Consider the following 18,223-nt stretch of genomic DNA (forward strand, 5'->3'; position numbering starts at 1 on the left):
ACTCAATAGAAATATTCGAATACATATTACTCACACATTCTCGATGTACCAACTTACCAGTCTCGTAATAATATATTTTAACAATTACAAAATAATTAAAAAAATATAATAAAAATTACACTCAAAAGTCGCGACGCTAATACCGTAATCAAGGACTTATAAATTGATCAACAATTAATAGTTTTAAAAGTTTAAGGATTTAAATTTACTTACCTTAGTTTTGGATAGTTGAGATCGAACAAATATAGCGTGCGTGGAGTCTAGAGTCCCCAGGTGCGCTTGCAGATGCGTGTAGAATTTTATCAATTAGCTTCAGTGAGCATGATCGCGCGAATGAAATAGGTATACGCGGCGCGTAAACAGTGCAGCAAGGCCGGCGCTCACGGCGACCGCTAGGCGAATATCCCGAGAGAACGTCGTGCACGAGCGACCACACGAAACGCTCAGATCGATACCGGTGCTACCGCGCGCTCCCTTTCGAGTGCTAAACTAAATGGGGCTGGATAACAGCCTGACCGATCGCTCGAGAGACTGCAGCGAAACGGCGGGAGCTCTCACGCTAGGCACGTCAACCGACACCTTGACTGCTGGGATGAACGGACCGAATGGGCGCTGAATCGCTCCGCATATCTTTTTAAATCGTGACGTAGTGTAGTCGCATGAGAATCGCGTCGAGCATGCGCGTTGCGAGGTAGGCGCGGCGGCGAGGCGGCGGAGGCGGAGGTGCCGATGGAGCATGCAAGGAACAAAGCGAAGTCGAAACGCTCCGACGGCGTCGATCGAGGACCGCACCGGAGTCCCGCCGTACACGCGACCTTATACCACCATCTAAGACGCACGCAACACCATCGATCATCGACACGCACCGCCCGCTACCTCCACAATACTACGTTACATTGCGACCCTACCAGCCTACTTTACATATCGATTCATTCCTTAGTCACGAATTATCGCCAAGGTTCATTGCGAAAACTTTTATAATAACGCGGCATATTTCTTCAAAAATTAACTGAAACTTTTTGTAAAAGTTTTTACACGAAGTACGATGTATACTAACACTAAAAATATCAGCAACAGTCGAATAAAAAATTCAAATTACTTATTACACTCACATTTCATATCGAACTAAACACAAACGCACTCTCGACACAGCTTATATATAAAGCCATAACAAATAAATTATGTATATCGTCTATATCACATACAAGATCCGAAGATGTCTACAAGACAGACTTATAACGTATTCCAAGAAATAAGGCAAAAATAGAATATGCTTTTGAATTTTTTCTTCAATGTCTATTCGAGTAATTTATTTTTCCACTGGAGACAAAATGAACTCGAGGTTAAAATTACTTTGTACCGGGAAAAATATAAATACGTATTGTTACAATAAGAAGCAATAGAAACGGGCCTTCCACAGTAGAACCCTTCCATAAAGTTGAGAAGGCTTTAGGGGCGAAAGCAAACAAGTGCCATGAGCCCCGGGCACGATAGTTTTCCAGTTCTTTACTAACAAAGAACACATTTTCGGAATAGCGATGCGTCATTATTCATGTTCTTATATTGTATTCTACATATTGTTATCATACATACTCTTATCTGTACATATAATTAAATCGTAATCTTAAATATCTATACTGTCAACTATTATCACACTTAAGCTCTAGCGCGCATTGCGGTGCGGATTCATACATATTTCGAATTTTGTGTACTTACTACAAAATAAATATGTACGTACAAAATGTTTCTCTTAGTTTACTACAGTTGGAGTGTCCATATAATTCGCTGCTGAAATAAAACATTAGCACTGACTAGTGCTAGTATTACTTTTACAATCGAGAAGCAAAATTAGTGAAACACATTGATTAAACCCGCATGTTCTTTACATAATTGTAGTCACTTAAAGAGACCATATTATCTGGTAGCGTTCGGACAACGAGATAAAGCTGGACTTCCTAAGCAGAAGATTTATTAGTACTTGAATGACGAACGGACGACCATAAGCGTGTAGTGATTTTTTTAAATTTATTTTCAAAATAATTTTATTTCTCAAGATACATTTTTATGTATCTTGTATAATTATTTGTTCAAATATACATATAGTGTATATCAAAATTTAAGCGAGGACAATAAATAAATGTGTTTTCCATAAGCGTGACTTTACAGTTACCACAAAATTGTGCTAAACCAGGCAAGATAATCATTTAAATGAATTAGCCGTAACTGACGTTATAAATTATTTCGTTTAATTATAGTGAATCACAATTTAGTAAATCCATAAGCCTTGAAATCATGGATCAAATCACATATTTGATGAGTTAAATGTGTTAACTACGAGGGTGCGTATTTAAGTCCGCGGAATGGCGGGGTTGGAGGAAGGATAGCGGGCTCGTTAAGGGCGGTACGTGTTAAGTGACTCATAAATAGCATAAATATAAAGTTTTATCACAATTGCATCATTAGTTTTAAAACTATCGACAATTAAACAACTCAATCCGGAAGAAAATTTAAAGAATGGAGAAATGCGCCGTTATAAAGTTCCTTACCAAGCAAAGGAAAGTCTGTGCAAATCATAATGGAAAAGATGTCATCAGTTTACGGGGACTCTTGCCCTGGAAAAACGATGGTTTACAAGTGAAACCACCTTCAAGTGAATCCCTGCCTAGCTTAAAAGGCAGGGATTCACTTGAAGACGACCCACGACCAAGACGGTCTGTTGAGGTGACCACTCCGGAAACGATGGCGAAAGTCGAAAAATTAGTACGGGAAGATGCTTGGCTAAAGAAGGAACAGCTTGCAGAAATGGTTAGAGTATCGGATACAACCATTTTTAAATTCCTGCATAACCATCTTGGCATGACTAAGGTCAGCGCGCAGTAGGTGCCGAGAATGCTCACGCCGCCTCAAAAACAACAGCGCGTTGAATGTTCCCGTGCGTTTATGGACCTCTGTGGAGAAGACAAGGATATTGTACTGAATCGAATTGTTACTGGAGATGAAACTTGGGATCACCATTATGAACCTGAGTCTAAACAAGACTCCATGCAGTGGCATAAAAAGGGTACAGCACCTCATAAAAAGTTTAAGGTGTCACAATCGGCCGGAAAACTCATGGCGACAATCTTTTGGGATTCAGAAGGAATATTGTTAATAGATTATGAAGATAAAGGTGTCTCTATAACCTGAGAATATTACGCAACAATCCTGGAGCGGTTAAAAGAAGCCATCAAAGAAAAAAAGGCGGGGAAAATTAACCAGAGGTGTCCTGCTGTTGCACGAAAATGCGCCCGTACACAAGAGCCATATTTCATTGGGTGCCCTGCATAAGGTGAGTTTTGATATTTTAAATCACCCTATAGGCCAGACCATTCCTAGCCAGACCATTCCTAGCGATTATTATCTCTTTCCAAAAATGAAAAAAGAGCTTCGTCAAAATAAATTTTCTACAGACGAAGAAGTTAAGGACGCAATTTTTCCGACAAGGACAAAACATTTTTATGAGGGTTTAAATAAGTTAATACGAAGATCTTAATAATGTGTTCGTCTTGCGGGAGAATATGCAGAAAAAGCAAACTATTTTTTACTATTTATTTTCCCTCCTTGTCCCTCATTCCGCGAACTTAAAAACGCCCCCTCGTAGCTCCTTGGAATATTTTTTAAACATCAGCATAGTTTTGAACAGTTTTTTCAGTATACCAACTTAAACAATTGCTTACATAGGTTAATTTCTGTCTCCCGGGACTGGAATAGGGCTACGGTATCCCCTGCCTGTGGTAAAAGGCTACTAAAAGGGCTTCCAGGATTGCAGGCGGCAACAGTGGGAGCTCGAATCCATCCAGCAAGCAACCCCGCTAAAGATGGTGGTGTGTGTGGCCGCATACCGTGGTAAATACCAGGTGGTCGGGAAGAGCGTAAACTGCTCCCCCCTGGGCAGAGCCTGATAGGGGCATCGATCTCGGAGGACTCTGGCTGTGTTTCATCGGAGATCCCGGAGTTCTCCACCAAGCTCAGAGGACGGTCACCGGGAGTTTTTAGTGCGTTAACTATCCCACATAACCTAGCGTCACTCCCACGGCCCTTTTAAAAGTTTCCCCCTTGTAAAAAAATAGGTTAATTTCTGTCAGTCCCAAATCTCTTCGTGCTCTTATTTTATATATACAGTTTTAACAACATTTTGTGATTTAAATTTTATATAAATTAAAATAAATGTACCTCAGTTTTAAGGCGCCATTTTGTTGATACGAATTTTATAAACTTAAGCAGTTATACGATGTGGTATATTACAAAGTATTCTGAAAATAATAGCACGCTAATGTTGTAGGTACGAAAATCACGTACCTACCCACGAATTATAATTAAACTGAGACACATATTAAAATGAAACATGTAACGTCCCAGTACTGTATAAAACTGCAAAATAAAATAAATATCATGGTATCCAAACGCGAAGATGAGTGACAAGCCCCTAATGCACTTTTCTGATTACTGCGCGACGCCAAGGGCCGACAAGTTGGGGAATGACAAGTTCTATAGCTTGATCGAAACATTCTTCGCCGCACCCGTGATGCACTGAAGGGACTCAATACATTTTAAAAAACAATTATAATGTATTAAATTACTTTAAAATATTTTCAGTGCGTTTATATTTGAGTATTCCCACAAACCACCGTTTGGGTAGTCCCACAAATGGAGTTTATTTGATTTAAGTCTAGTGTCCATACTGATTATGTAGCGTTTACATCAAGGGATTATATAACGACTTGAACAATATAAAGTGTGCCAATGTATCGATTTTGAATTTTATCTACAAGCGCTTTCTCGTTTCGAACATATGGGTGCATAGTACCGTCATTACGAGCGAGATTGTGGCCGAATTTTTGATAAAGTGAGTGACTATCATGCATATGCAAGCACTTCGTGGATCTGTGGTCATTGTGCTACTATATTGCGTTTCTTATCTGTGTCAATGGAGAATGGCTTACAGACGCGACTGCCAGACGGAGTTCTGAAATGTTCCAATTTATGCTTCGACTGCCCTGTCGTGTGAAACTGTAAATGTCTTAAGGCAAATGACAACTGGTCATTGGAAAATCATTTTATCCGTTCCTTACATAGGTTGGTATTATACGAATTATGTAAAATTGGTTTTACCGTTAATACAAGGCAATTTTATATTACTGCAACGTGGTAGTACGAGTAATATAAAAATATATAAAAAATACACACCACATACCTAATAATGTACTAGTATTCGGAAATTACTTTGGAAAATAATGAGAAAGTAGTGTAAGAATTCATTTGTAAGATTGTGATTTACTATAATTAAACGAAATATTTTATAAAGTCAGTTACGGCTAATTCATTTAAATTGATTATCTTGCCTAGTTTAGCACAATTTTGTGATAAGTGTAGATATAAAAATATGATATGTATTTCAAGGCTTATGGATCAGTTATGGTACAGGATCCCTAGTATAGTTTTCATCATTTATTACTAACAAGCTAAATCAGCTTTACACTAATCGATACAATTAACATCTTTTCAGCGTAGGTCCGAGATGACATACCATGTAATTTGTAGGACAATGTGCATGGTAGACTATGTAAATGGTAGACAGCCAATAAAAAAAAAATCAGCTGGTTAGTAATTATTTTTCATGACCTTGTTTATGATACATGTTGGAGAGGGGGGACGCCTTAATAAAAACCTTATATTTTGTAGGACAAATATTTTTTCACGTTATTTAAATAATTATCTTGATAATTAACAAAGAAAAATTTGGTTAGTAATAAATTTTTAGAATTCGTCCGGTCAACATATTTTATCCTTGCTGCCCCATCAAGCTACCATTTACCAACATTGCTGTAAGGAAAAATGTTGGGCGTCTTGTCGAAACGAAGCTACTCACGAAAAATCAGCTTGTTATTAATAAATGATGAAAACTATACTAGGGATCCTGTACTATTACTGTAAAGACCCGAGAGAAACTAGAATTTGTAAGAGAAAAATGTTTGGTGATAATAGGATTATAATTTCGCTTGAGACATGTTGCTAGAATGAAATCAATATACCTACATATTTAGGATGAATGTGTGCTTCGAAAACTATTTTTTTTTTCATCAATACGATTGGTCTTAAAATTAGGGCTCACAAATGCATTTTATGTGCGTTGTAGGACTTGTAAGCCTACTTGGGCTACAACTCAAGTTTAAAGAAAAAAAACATTAATTAACAAAAAAATGATCGCAACCCTGTTTGATAGATGACGGAAAAGCAAAGGAATTCTATGTAGATACTTCAACAAAAATGAATTTCCACTTTCAAATTTCCTACAACTTATAATTAGATTTATTTAAAAACAGTAAAACAAGTCTAACATTCTGAGATCTTAGTACAAAATAAATTAAAGCGCAGTAACTTACCAAAGGAAAAAAATACTATCAACTAGCACTTTAATTATCACAATAAAGCGTGTATCTTGATAAATTGTTTGAGTTTTAATTAATGGCCCCATCTATTTTGCACCACGTACCTAGTCAGGACTTCTTAATCATTGAAAACAATGAGAACCGGCTCGGAACGACAGGCTATTACTTAATATAATTAAATCATCAAACTCGAACGCAGGGTCGACCTGGTTTACCAGGTATTTTGCTATTAAATTTACCACACAATAATGGCATAACACACCGCACTTCTATTAAATAGGAACGTAAAATAATATATAAGTCGTGTATCTTATTTTATTTTATAAGGCCAAATAGTATTGCATCGGAATTGAAATGGAATTATGTATCCCGCCATAAAAAAATAATCGTCCTAAAAATTTACCTGTTGAATTCAAAAATTTGAATATGGAGCCAACCATCCCACTGACAAATTTCATCGGTGAAATAGAGAGTGAGAGAGGTGGTAGAAAGCGGTGGTTTGCGACGTTAGCATGTATGAACGCAATAAGTAATACGAGATTTATATACAAGATATGTATTAAAGAACATTAAGACACTATTTTTAGTTATTGTTGCATTATGGTGCATACACCGTAAATAGCTAGCTAGTTTTCCTATAAGGTGCTTAATCGTCCCCCTATCAGCGGTGCAAACAAGTTAAAGAGTCTTGTTATATATGTGAAGATATTGTACATACTTCTTTGTTGAACGTATTATTTATGATACTTGATACGCTTTATACATTTTCATTATTACTTATTCATACCTTCTGCCCATTATGAGAAGGGAGGGCTTTGACACGAGTATCTATTTCGGCCTTCATTTCGGAAGGTCAAAGTTCGAATACCTGACTATCCTCTGATTTCTAAATCTTTGTAAGTTTTTAAAAATTATTATCTACGAGTCTACGAGATCTCAAAGATGTGTTAAATATACGAATTCGCACTTGACCAAGCTGATGAACTATGGAATTATAATTCTTTTTAATTTGACAAATTCGTCTATCCATTAAAGGGACAGGTGATGATTGATGAAGGCATAACGATGAGCTGTGGTGAAAATTCACAATAAGATATTTATTTACTATTGCCCTACATTTTATTTAATTATTGGACTTTTTGAGATCGGCCACAGAAGGCGTTGTTGTTTCTTAGCACTAAATTTGAGCATTTTATGTGATATTCCTTTCACATCTTATGCACCAAAGCACGTGGTAGTAGAGTGGTTGGACTTGAAACTTGGAAGATTCACAATGATACTTCGATTGTAACCTACATATATTCCCATCTAAAAACTCTCCATCAATGTGGTTAGGTAATCAAAAGAGGGACTAGTTTGATTCATAGTTGATACTAAAATATCAAATTAATTAAGTTACGTTATTAAACATGGGCCTGCTGGTCATTCCTAAAATGGATAAATAAACCGTGCCAATTTATATTAAATGGCAAGTATTTGGCGTATCATAATTAAATAGAATTTCCAATAATTTAGAATTGTTTGCAGTACGAAATTTTTAAACAAATTCACTACCAAATAGAAGCTAGTAGGTAAATATGGTACGAGTAAACAAAAATCAACCAGACTAGTAAATCTGGTAGTTAACCAAGATTTGTTTTGTACCATTAATGTCAATTGAACAACGAGACAAATAAACAATTTCTAATATCATAGGAAGAATATCGAATACACGCTACAAAATAAACCCTAGAATAATAATAATAATAATAATAATAATAATAATCATTTATTTCAGACAATATAAACAAAGATACAAAAGTATAATTGAATACAGAGGTCCATATCATATATACCTTACAGACTAACATACATATTAATATATACTTATAACTAAATCACGTATCTGCGGCGACGTGAGGCGCGGGTCTGGTGACTGCCGGGGGTCCTCTCCGTCCACGGAATTTCCGGAACACAACTCCCTTCGGCCACAGCTCCTCCTTCAGGAAGGTCGACAATTGTTCGGTTGGGACGCGTACAACAAATGAACTAAAGTTCACTGCGTTACGCGCCTCCAACTTCTCGACCACCAGTCGGGTATTGGTGTTGATCGCCAAGTACTCCACTACGTCAGACGGCTTCGTGTTGTAGTGAAGCCGCGAGACATACACGAGCGTTACGGGAACAGCAGGACGCAGTACATGATCCGCTCCTGTCGGTGCTGTGCCACATTGGTTACGACAAGGAGGCTTTTTCTTCTTCCTCTCCACTTTAATAAAGCCATCCTTGTCTGCCACACGGTTGGACACCACACTGCTTATAATAATATTATAATCTATCTTCTTTATAACGCTTTATAGGATTAAATTAGTCAGCGATGTTGATAGGATTATCCACAGAGGAAGCGCCTGATTAGGTATCAAAGCACCACGACCGCTCATCTATTTCTGTCTCCCGGCAGGAATGCACGTGCAGCAATAGCGTGAAACAAGAATCCATCCATCAATTCAGGTTCTCAAATTTTCCCTCGTGAGAGCAGATGTTTCTGGAAACCCGATCAATTTTACTTTTTTAATTTCCGCACCCAAACCAAACGAATTTTTATATCAATAATTCTATAACTGTATTTGCATCAGATATGGAGTACATATGCAAAAAATAAATTTTAAGTAGATGTAAAAATGAAGCCCAAATCGAGACGTGATAAAAATGACGATCTCATTTTCTTATCAAACGTGAATCTTATTATTACACTAGGTCCAACCACACGAGGTCGAATCAAAATACTAGACAATAATCTACTCCAACAGAGCCCTTAAATCACTTTCTCTGGTCAAATTTAACATAATCGTCACCTAAAATTCTAAAAGGCAATAAAACTTTATCGCATCATATTATCTTTAAGTTTTTACTTTCGGATATTTGCTAACATTGAAAGGTTAATTTTAAACATATGACTTCCTACCCAGTTGTATTTTAGTTGACCTTTGTGGTAACAACGACGTCGAACATTGTCAAATTATATACAGATAATATTATATAGTTTAATATTTGTCTCATGCTCTTTTATGCTTTCAGACATAAAAATGCATCAAGAATATGGGTAGCAGCGCATCTCTGGCCGACCACAGATAGGCATTTAATCTTATGTTAGAATAATTACAGATGTCCATGGGCAGTATCATCTTATCATTAGATGGACTGCATTGCTCGACTACTACACGTATATTATATAAAAAGACATGTTTTCATTTTTTTACATTGATAAATTAGAATTAAACAAAATGATCTAAATCATTGCCCCAGCTGTAAACCAATTGTAAGGAAACGTTGGAATTCTTGATATACATAGATGAAAATATGTATCTCAAAAACCGCGTTTGAGACACTATCGTTGCCAACAGGACGCACCAAAAGATAAAGATCACACTGATCATTTGATTATTTTTAACAATTTTTTCAGCGAGTTTTACGAGAGACGTGCCATAAATACGAGGCAAAATGGATATTTATACACCAGGAAATAGTGACGCAGACAACAAAATAAAAGTAACTTTATGCTTCGATTAGAACAAAACAGAAAATACACAGGTGAGTTAGCAGACAGTGTGAGGCACCGGCACCGGTAACTTTGCACGAAGCTTTGAATACAATATCAGAGTAGGGTATTCACTAGATATCGATTTGGTCTGAACGCCCTGCGGCTTTGCTTGACGCGCTCAAGCCAGACCGCTAGCGAACAATTCTCGGTGAAAACATTTTGCAATTCAAACGAATAACGAGCGTCATAAGTTCTGCATTCAGTAACGTTCATTGAAAACTATTTGCATCCTGAAAGCAAAATTCGATATTATTAATAAATATTAGGTGAAAAATATTAATCAATGGACAGGCCCAATTGCATCAAAGTTGCAGTTGCTGCAAGCAAATATTTCATATTTGTGTAACATTATACAACCTAAATGACACTACATTTTATAGGGTTTTGTGTCAAAGGGTAAAAATGGAACCAGACAACGGATGCTTAATACTTATATTAAGCATCCGTTGTTTGTCCGTCTGTCCATCTATCACAGGGCTCTATATCTTGAATCGTAATAGGTAGCCACTTGAATTTTTATAGAGTAACGGTGGCCACTATAACTACAAATACTAAAATAACTTGATAATAAATAGGATAACCATACAAGAATTAATGGATATCCGAAGGCGTAAGACAAAGGCTACGACTGAAATAATTATAATTAAATACTTAAACAAAGATGTCACTGTCGTTATAAAATTACCATCAAATCATAAGACGTCAGTCATTATTAAACCATGAAAGGTCCTATCGTTTATTTATGTTGGGATACAATTTACACCCGTCGAAGGATAATTCTATCCAATGTTTTATCCATTAAAGATCGAAATTCGACAATGTTTAGAATGAAGAAATTGTCAAGTGTCAATCATTGGTAGGCGTAACATTGGATAGATTAAATATTAATAACGGGCATTAGTGTATTTATCTTGGATAAATATTACCTGCAGACTGAAAGCTACTTTGAGAAGCAATTCTATTAGAAACTAGAATTACTAGTATTTCTTGGTTGAATATAATCTGATATGCGAATCACATACATATTTGTTAGACCGGTAAAAGGCTCAGAGCCAGTTATATTACTTGGACAATTTAAATCTATTGACCTCCTTCATCGGAATAAGTAAGAAAGATATTCTTTATTTCCAAATGAATAAAATGTAAAAAGCATGTATAGTGTATACAGATAAAAATATTGCGGGTAATGTTCACAAATTTTATATATAAGATGAATAGCCAAACAGCTATTCATCTTATATATAAAATTCTCGTGTGACAGTTTTCGTTGCCATACTCCTCCGAAACGGCTTGACCGATTTTGATGAATTTTTTTGTGCTTAACCGGTATCTATGAGAATCGGCCAACATCTATTTTTCATCCCCCTAAGTGATAAGGGTTGTTCACCCTTAACATTTTTTCGGGTCAGCTAGTAAAATATAAATAAGTGCCCAAAATAAAACCTGGCGTTTTAGATTTTTAGTTTGTTTAGATTAATTGGTAATCTTGCGCTTGCAAAAAAGCTTCTGCTGCATGGCAACACGACTTTAACCAAAGACATATTGTTTATTTTCATTGACATAAGCTATAACAAAAATTGTAAGCCGTGACCAGAGATGGACGCGAGCAGAGCCGCGAGCTGAAGCTCGTTAAAACTAAAGGAAGGCAATTTTCAATAAGTCGTCAAACTAAATTGAAATTTTCTTTCCCTTTATACTGGTTAACTTCACTTCGCAATGAAACAATTCACTTGTTAGTCACTAGAGACTTGAGCTACGTATTAAATCCTCATTGCATTTTAAATGTTGTTATAGTTTTCGTTTGTGCAATCTTTCTGTATTCTTTGTATATTTAGCAGGAAATTTTAGTTAAATTTAAAATCAATATTTGTTGCTAATTATTATTTGTTTTATTTTTATTAAATACGTGTAAGTAGACGAGCATGCAGCACAAAATAAAAACTAACAGAAAGCAATCACATTACAAAACGGCCTAGAGCAACGCACACATACACACCGCTCACTAACACGTTATATCGGGGGGACTCGGGCGCGTACGTACGCGACTGTCAGTCCGCTTCTGACACGCGTTTGGAACTGTTTTGTGCAAGAAATGGAGCAACAAAAAAAAGTTACCGTAATTGTGCACAGTTGTTTAAATTTAACATTAAATTGTGAATTTTCCTTTTTTTGATCTACCAATTTATTAGGGAGGTAAGTCGGTATTTGCTTTTGAACTTAGCCACTGGGAGTTGATATTTTTGATATAATGTCAAGAATATGTTTTAAAGTGGCTATCCAAGCTCGATTTATATAACAGTTTCCTATTTTGAATCAGTATAAACGAACCTAACAACATTTTTGTACGGTAAATTCACGCCTCCAAATATTACGTAAGTTGAAAACAGGAGTTTTTCTTTGTGTAGATATTGTGTTGTGTTTAATATCAGTTGGTACGTTTAGGTCTAAAACGGATAGGGCAACAGGAATTGTGTAATTAGGGTAATCCCATTTAGAAGTTATTATGTTATTTCCAATGTGTACATTGTAAAATGTCAAATTTTGTATGTATTGTTTTTCTTGTGGAAACTATTTTTATTGTAAAACTATGTTAATTACTTTGTTTTAATATTGTAGAATAGGTTTTTTGCTATGCGGGCTAGTGTGGGTTTAGAGTATAAGTGCATTAGTTAAAGACTACAACCCTAGCGCGTAAGTACATACATTAGATTGCCATCTGTTAGTTTTTATTTTGTGCATGCAGCCTGATGGTAAGTGGCTATTAGCGCCCATGGACATCTGTTATCAAACACAGATAGGATTAGATTTTTGGTCCAAAGCTCAAAATTTGACAATGTCTAGTATGAAGAAAATGTCATATGTCAATCTTTGGTAGGCAAAACATCGGATAGTTATTAAATAAATGAAAAATATTTGGAAAGGTTTTTTTAAATAAGTTATGTCTTACTAAATTTAAATATAACCAATTATAATCAAATAATGTTTACGCTTGAGACCGATGATGTGGGCATTAGAAGATTGTGTCTAATTTGGTATCGGTACCCACTCATTTGCCTATAGCATATAATAATTTCAACAAACCGCGTCAATACAAAATTGAAATGAATAGAACAATGTGTCCTAAGTAAAGCCAACATGTGTAGTCTAACAAAGGCTTATTGAATGGAGTTTGGTATTGATGTTCACGGCTTTATCCAATATTTATTTATCCAACATTTTGCAACCATCCTATATAAAACAACGTACATACTAAATATGTATAAGTACTTTAACCTTATAAACGTGCAAGGTTAAAGGTAGAAATATTTTCTACTATACTATAACCTTTACATTGTAAAGCTTTACGTTGTGGTGCAACCTTAAAAGCACCGGATCTTCAAAGTTGAAGCATAAAAGACAAGGTTTGAAAATAGAATTTGCTAAGCTAAATTTTATCTGCATTTTGATAAACAATACTTATCTACATAATGCCTGTGTATCCAATAGCATGGAGCTTTCGGATAACAGACGAGAAACCTTTGTTATATTCGGTGATAAGCCGAATTATTCCATTTACTTGTATAGTATAGTTAGTATCGATTTCTGGCTGAAGCTGACTAATTGGTTATCGCTAGAACACTTGGCCGAAGCCACAGGTTTAAAAACCCTAAGAATTTCAATTCCAGATTCTAGAAGTGAATAATATTTTTAAACATTTTAATTACAGGTTCTCTCGTAGTTATAAATGAACAATTCTTGGAGACGATTCTAATGTCGGTTGAAAGTGCCCATGGAACATAGCAAAATTATAACTTAAAAAACATAACTTGCCAGAAATAATGTGCATCATCATCATCATCGTCATCATCATCAACCCATTATTGTCCCACTGCAGGGCACGGGTCTCCTGTCAGAATGAGAAGGATTAGGTCATAATCCACCGCGCTGGCCAAGTGCGTATTGGTACACTTCGCATACCTTTGAGATTTTTTTTATAAATCTCTCAGGTATGCAGGTTTCCTCACGATGTTTTCCTTCACCGTTTAACCAAGTGATAATTAATTTCTAATACGCATATAATTTTGAAAAATCAGAGGTCAGAGGTGCGTTATTTGGAGAACTCAGAGGTGCGTGGTAATGTGCATCACCACACAAAAAGGCGACACAATCCCACAACAGAGTTCGTCAATACCCCATAACACCATCGCCATAGCGATCTCGCACATTTATAACGGAACCTTTAATTTCGGCGCTTGCTAAGAACCTTCAGCTTCGGCCTTCAGCTTTGTTCTGAAGGTGATTTTGGCCAAAGGTGTAACCTAAGCCGAAGCGTCGAACACTGCCTACAAGCAATCTACACCACGTAGGTACCAAATATTTTTATAAGATAGATAGATAGATATCAATAGGAATCACGTTACTACAATTAATGCTATTTATTTTGTAACACCCTCTCATAGGTTATACAAAATGTGTATGTACCTATCTAGTATGTACAAATGTACCTTTTGTAAATATAGAGTTCTTAAAAATATCTCAGCTTGCAAATATTCGGTAACGCAAATACCACACAGCAAGCTCAGTACACTGCAAACAATTTTCCTTTGACAAGTTACCTCTAGTTTCAATCTGATGAAACGCATCCATATAAAGTCTCGCTGAACATACTTCGGTAAAAGGGTTCTTATATGACTTTATGGCAATTTCTGTCTCTTAAATAGCATCTTATTTCCTGCGTTTCATCCCCTTCAGTTTAACCTTATATTCGTAGATAAATTTAGCGACCAAATTCTCGTCGCTTGTCATCACGCTATAGGTACTACAGAATTGTCAATGTCTAACCTAACGCCAACGTGAGTACAGAAATTGAACTTTCACGAAATATTACATTTCGAAAACTCTCAAAGGGGCTTTCAGAGAAATATTACATTTTACCTTTTACTGAATCCTTTTTGAAATGTTGTATTTTCATGCATTAAAAGTTTTCAACTACGCGACGGCATATGTTTGCGACTTCTAAGGCGCTTATTTCATGTGCTTTAAAGTCAATAAATTGGAATCGTAAAAGATTTTAAAGGTACGTTTTCCGTATTCACGCCTACATACTTTCGACCAACAGCTACAGAGCACAGCGTTTTTACCGCCGAGGCCATTACGGTCTTTTGAGAAAACTTCCATTAAGACGCATGCCGTCTAAATGCGTCTTAGTACAAATTAGTGTCACTGAGACAAAGTACACAACGCCAAGCGTTTATTACCTATTTAGCTAAACAAGTTCTAAAACGAAAACAAGGAAAATAGGGTTCTAATAAAAGGCATTGATACTTTGAAAAGGTGAATAGTCACTATAAAGTCTTAACAAAACTTTCAAAGATTGAGAACAATATGAACTGGGAAATATATTCTATTAAATATTATTGTTACCAATTAATCTTTTGTAATAAGTACTATTTTCTAACATTCTAGAAACATCTAAAACCTCGTTGTACCTACTGGTTACACTAAATATTTCAGTACATTATCTTGAACAGAAAGACAAAATCTTTATTTATCGAAGAATTAATTCAATTGCATGCTTAATCTTTTACTACTCTTTTATTTGACACTCGATTAATCATAATCATGATCTCGCGAGCTAAACGAAACCAGGACCAAGTCGTAACTGTAATATAACGTAACATAATATTAAGTAAATGTGTACTAGTAACCCTATAAGAATAGATTACCCAATTTTACAATGCAACAATGACTAGTGCGTTTGTTTGTGCGATTAATAAAACCCTGATTAATGATTCTCTTCTGTCCTTCATCGTTAGGCATATGTATAATGTACATTAACCTATTTTACATACGTTACAATTAAAAACCTTGAATAGGCTATAAAATAAATCTTTATGGTTTATAGCTGAATACACGTGTTGTGGTCGCGGGCTACTGTTTAATTAATGTGTCAATCAATTTATCCGCAAAAGCTGCTATTCCCGGGACTGGCAATAATGGACTGGAACCTTTCGCGGTTCCCGTTATTTCAATATCGACAACCTTCAACGTTAAATCTATCATAAAATGCACTAAAAATACCATGATTTAATTACGGATACTAAAGCTTTTAAAGCCTGCAGTGGATATAATTTTAGCGAGTTATCTTACATGCTGTTGAATATTTACCTACGTTCGACCTATGGTAGGCCATAGGCACGAAACGGCGAATGTATCTAAGCCATTTGTAAATTTGATTGTTATGGAAATCCATAAAACCAGTAATCTTTTGTATAGAAGATTGGAGACTTATAATAATGGACTTACAAACGAGCATGCAGCCTACCTGATAGTAAGGCTACTGCCGCCAATGGACATTTTAATTGAGGTCCGAGCCAGAGTTCGAAATCCTCGGATAAGTATGTCTTATTACCCTTACCAGACCCTTCAAACCAGAATACAGCAGCGCTTAACACTATTGTTATAGGCAGAAATAGATGTGGCGGTGGTGCGGTCAGTGTCGAACCACATAAGGTCCTACCGCCATCGAAGGAAAGAAAGGTCCAGAAAGATTGTGCATTAACTGATACTAAAATGTCTGTATTGAATTATGACCATTCTTTTAAAAGATTAGAAATAGAAGCTTATTTCTTGATACCGCCTAAGAGCTTTTCTCTTAAACTAAAAGCGGCAGCATCTTGCTAGTTGAAGATTAATCAACTTAATTCATTTCACTTGAGTCCACCTTTATTATTACAATGTCCTATATAACTATTCACTCGTAAGTAATTCATTAAGTTAATGATTAGCCTATCATTCGTGATTATTAATTAATTTGATAGTATATATTGAATTATGTAACTATGTAATTATATAAAAATATTTTAATTCAATTGTATTAAATATTTGCGTTTTATATCAAGAAACATTTTTTTATAAATCTAAATCTAACATCTAAAACTGGCTTAGTTGTTACAAATAATGAAACACATATTCCGTCATTTTTAATAACTCCTAAGGGGGTCAAATAAAGGATGTTATTTTTTTTTATTTGTACATTTGTAGCAAGCTCCACAAAAATTGGCATTATGGTATTACTTGTGTAAATGTACATCTACACTAATATTATAAAGAGGAAAACTTTGTATGTTTGGTTGTAATGAATAGGCTCAAAAAGTGCTGGACCGATTTTAAAAATTCTTTCACCATTCGAAAGCTACATTATCCACGAGTAACATAGGCTATATTTTATATGAAATATATTTGATAAATTGATTTTGAGGCGGTACAAAGTTTGCCGGGTCAGCTAGTAATATAATAAAGAGATGTTTTTGCTGTTGGCATATGAATTTACATTAATTCATATTACTATGCCAATAAAATTACGAATACTTCTACCGTTAATTTGAAATACTCTTCTCAGTTCAATGATTTCCAACGAATCCATGAAATCGAATGAATTTAAATAATAATTTGCAGCCGAATAAATATGGTAAATTGATGCTTTATTTTGTAACTGCACATAGTTAAAAACGTGACTTTTGTGACGTGACGTTGACTGTTTTAAGAACTCCTTATATAAGTATCTGAAATTCTTAGTCAGCTTCCAGTCCAGCGTCAGAACGCTGTAACGACTTACGCTCGGTTTTAATACACAACTTAACCAAACGTTGGTTACCAAAGATCGAAACGTGACAATTTATATAATGGAGAAATTGTCAAATGACGACGGTTGGGGTTCGATAGATTGTTTATTAATAACGGGATTAATAGGATATTCCTAAATTTTATTAATCACCAGAGTACAGCGAAGCAAACAGGAGTTATGATCTTGACCCGTATGTATGTAGATACTCGTATGTAATATGTTGGTATGTTCCTGTTTCTCATAGTCGTATCTGTTAAACTACGAAAATGCGGTATCGTTGGAAGCGTCTCAACGAAATATAACCTCACGGAAACAAACATAGAAAATACATCTCAATATATCAATCATAAAATTACTGTATCTTGTACATCTTATTTCCCCGAAGATAACAATCAAAATGACACGCAAAGTGTTCCGATGAACGCTTGAATCATTCGCGATTAACTCGCGAGCGAACCTATAAGTGATACTTATGTTCGATTGGTCTCTTATAATCAAGCCAAGATACGAAACAGACAGCGATAGTATTATAGATCATCAGAGTTGCACTTAACCGTAAAATGTCATGCTGCATACGTGAAAGTTAATTATTGCTCAGATACGCCTACC

The 18,223-nt window shown here is 35.6% G+C and overlaps 2 protein-coding genes across 6 annotated transcripts in view; both read right to left on the minus strand.

The window, feature by feature from the left end:
• The window catches only part of Nca (neurocalcin homolog), a 120,469-nt gene that overhangs the window by 66,048 nt on the left and 36,198 nt on the right, over positions 1-18,223 (minus strand). The gene's annotated exons all lie outside the window — the stretch shown is intronic.
• Positions 1-18,223, minus strand: part of LOC140743655 (neuronal calcium sensor 2) — a 105,766-nt gene that overhangs the window by 51,345 nt on the left and 36,198 nt on the right. Inside the window, exon 1 of one of the 4 annotated variants that reach the window (XM_073075083.1) lies at positions 214-843. The exons of the other annotated variants lie outside the window; for them this stretch is intronic. The gene's annotated coding sequence lies outside the window, so the exon portion shown is untranslated. Of the gene's footprint in view, positions 1-213; positions 844-18,223 lie in introns of those variants that run through there. 4 annotated transcript variants of the gene reach the window in all.

This window comes from Epargyreus clarus, unplaced genomic scaffold (assembly GCF_041222505.1).
Source record: "Epargyreus clarus isolate Ecla_fem2 unplaced genomic scaffold, WU_Ecla_fem_2.2 ptg000007l, whole genome shotgun sequence".
Taxonomy (NCBI): domain Eukaryota; kingdom Metazoa; phylum Arthropoda; class Insecta; order Lepidoptera; family Hesperiidae; genus Epargyreus; species Epargyreus clarus.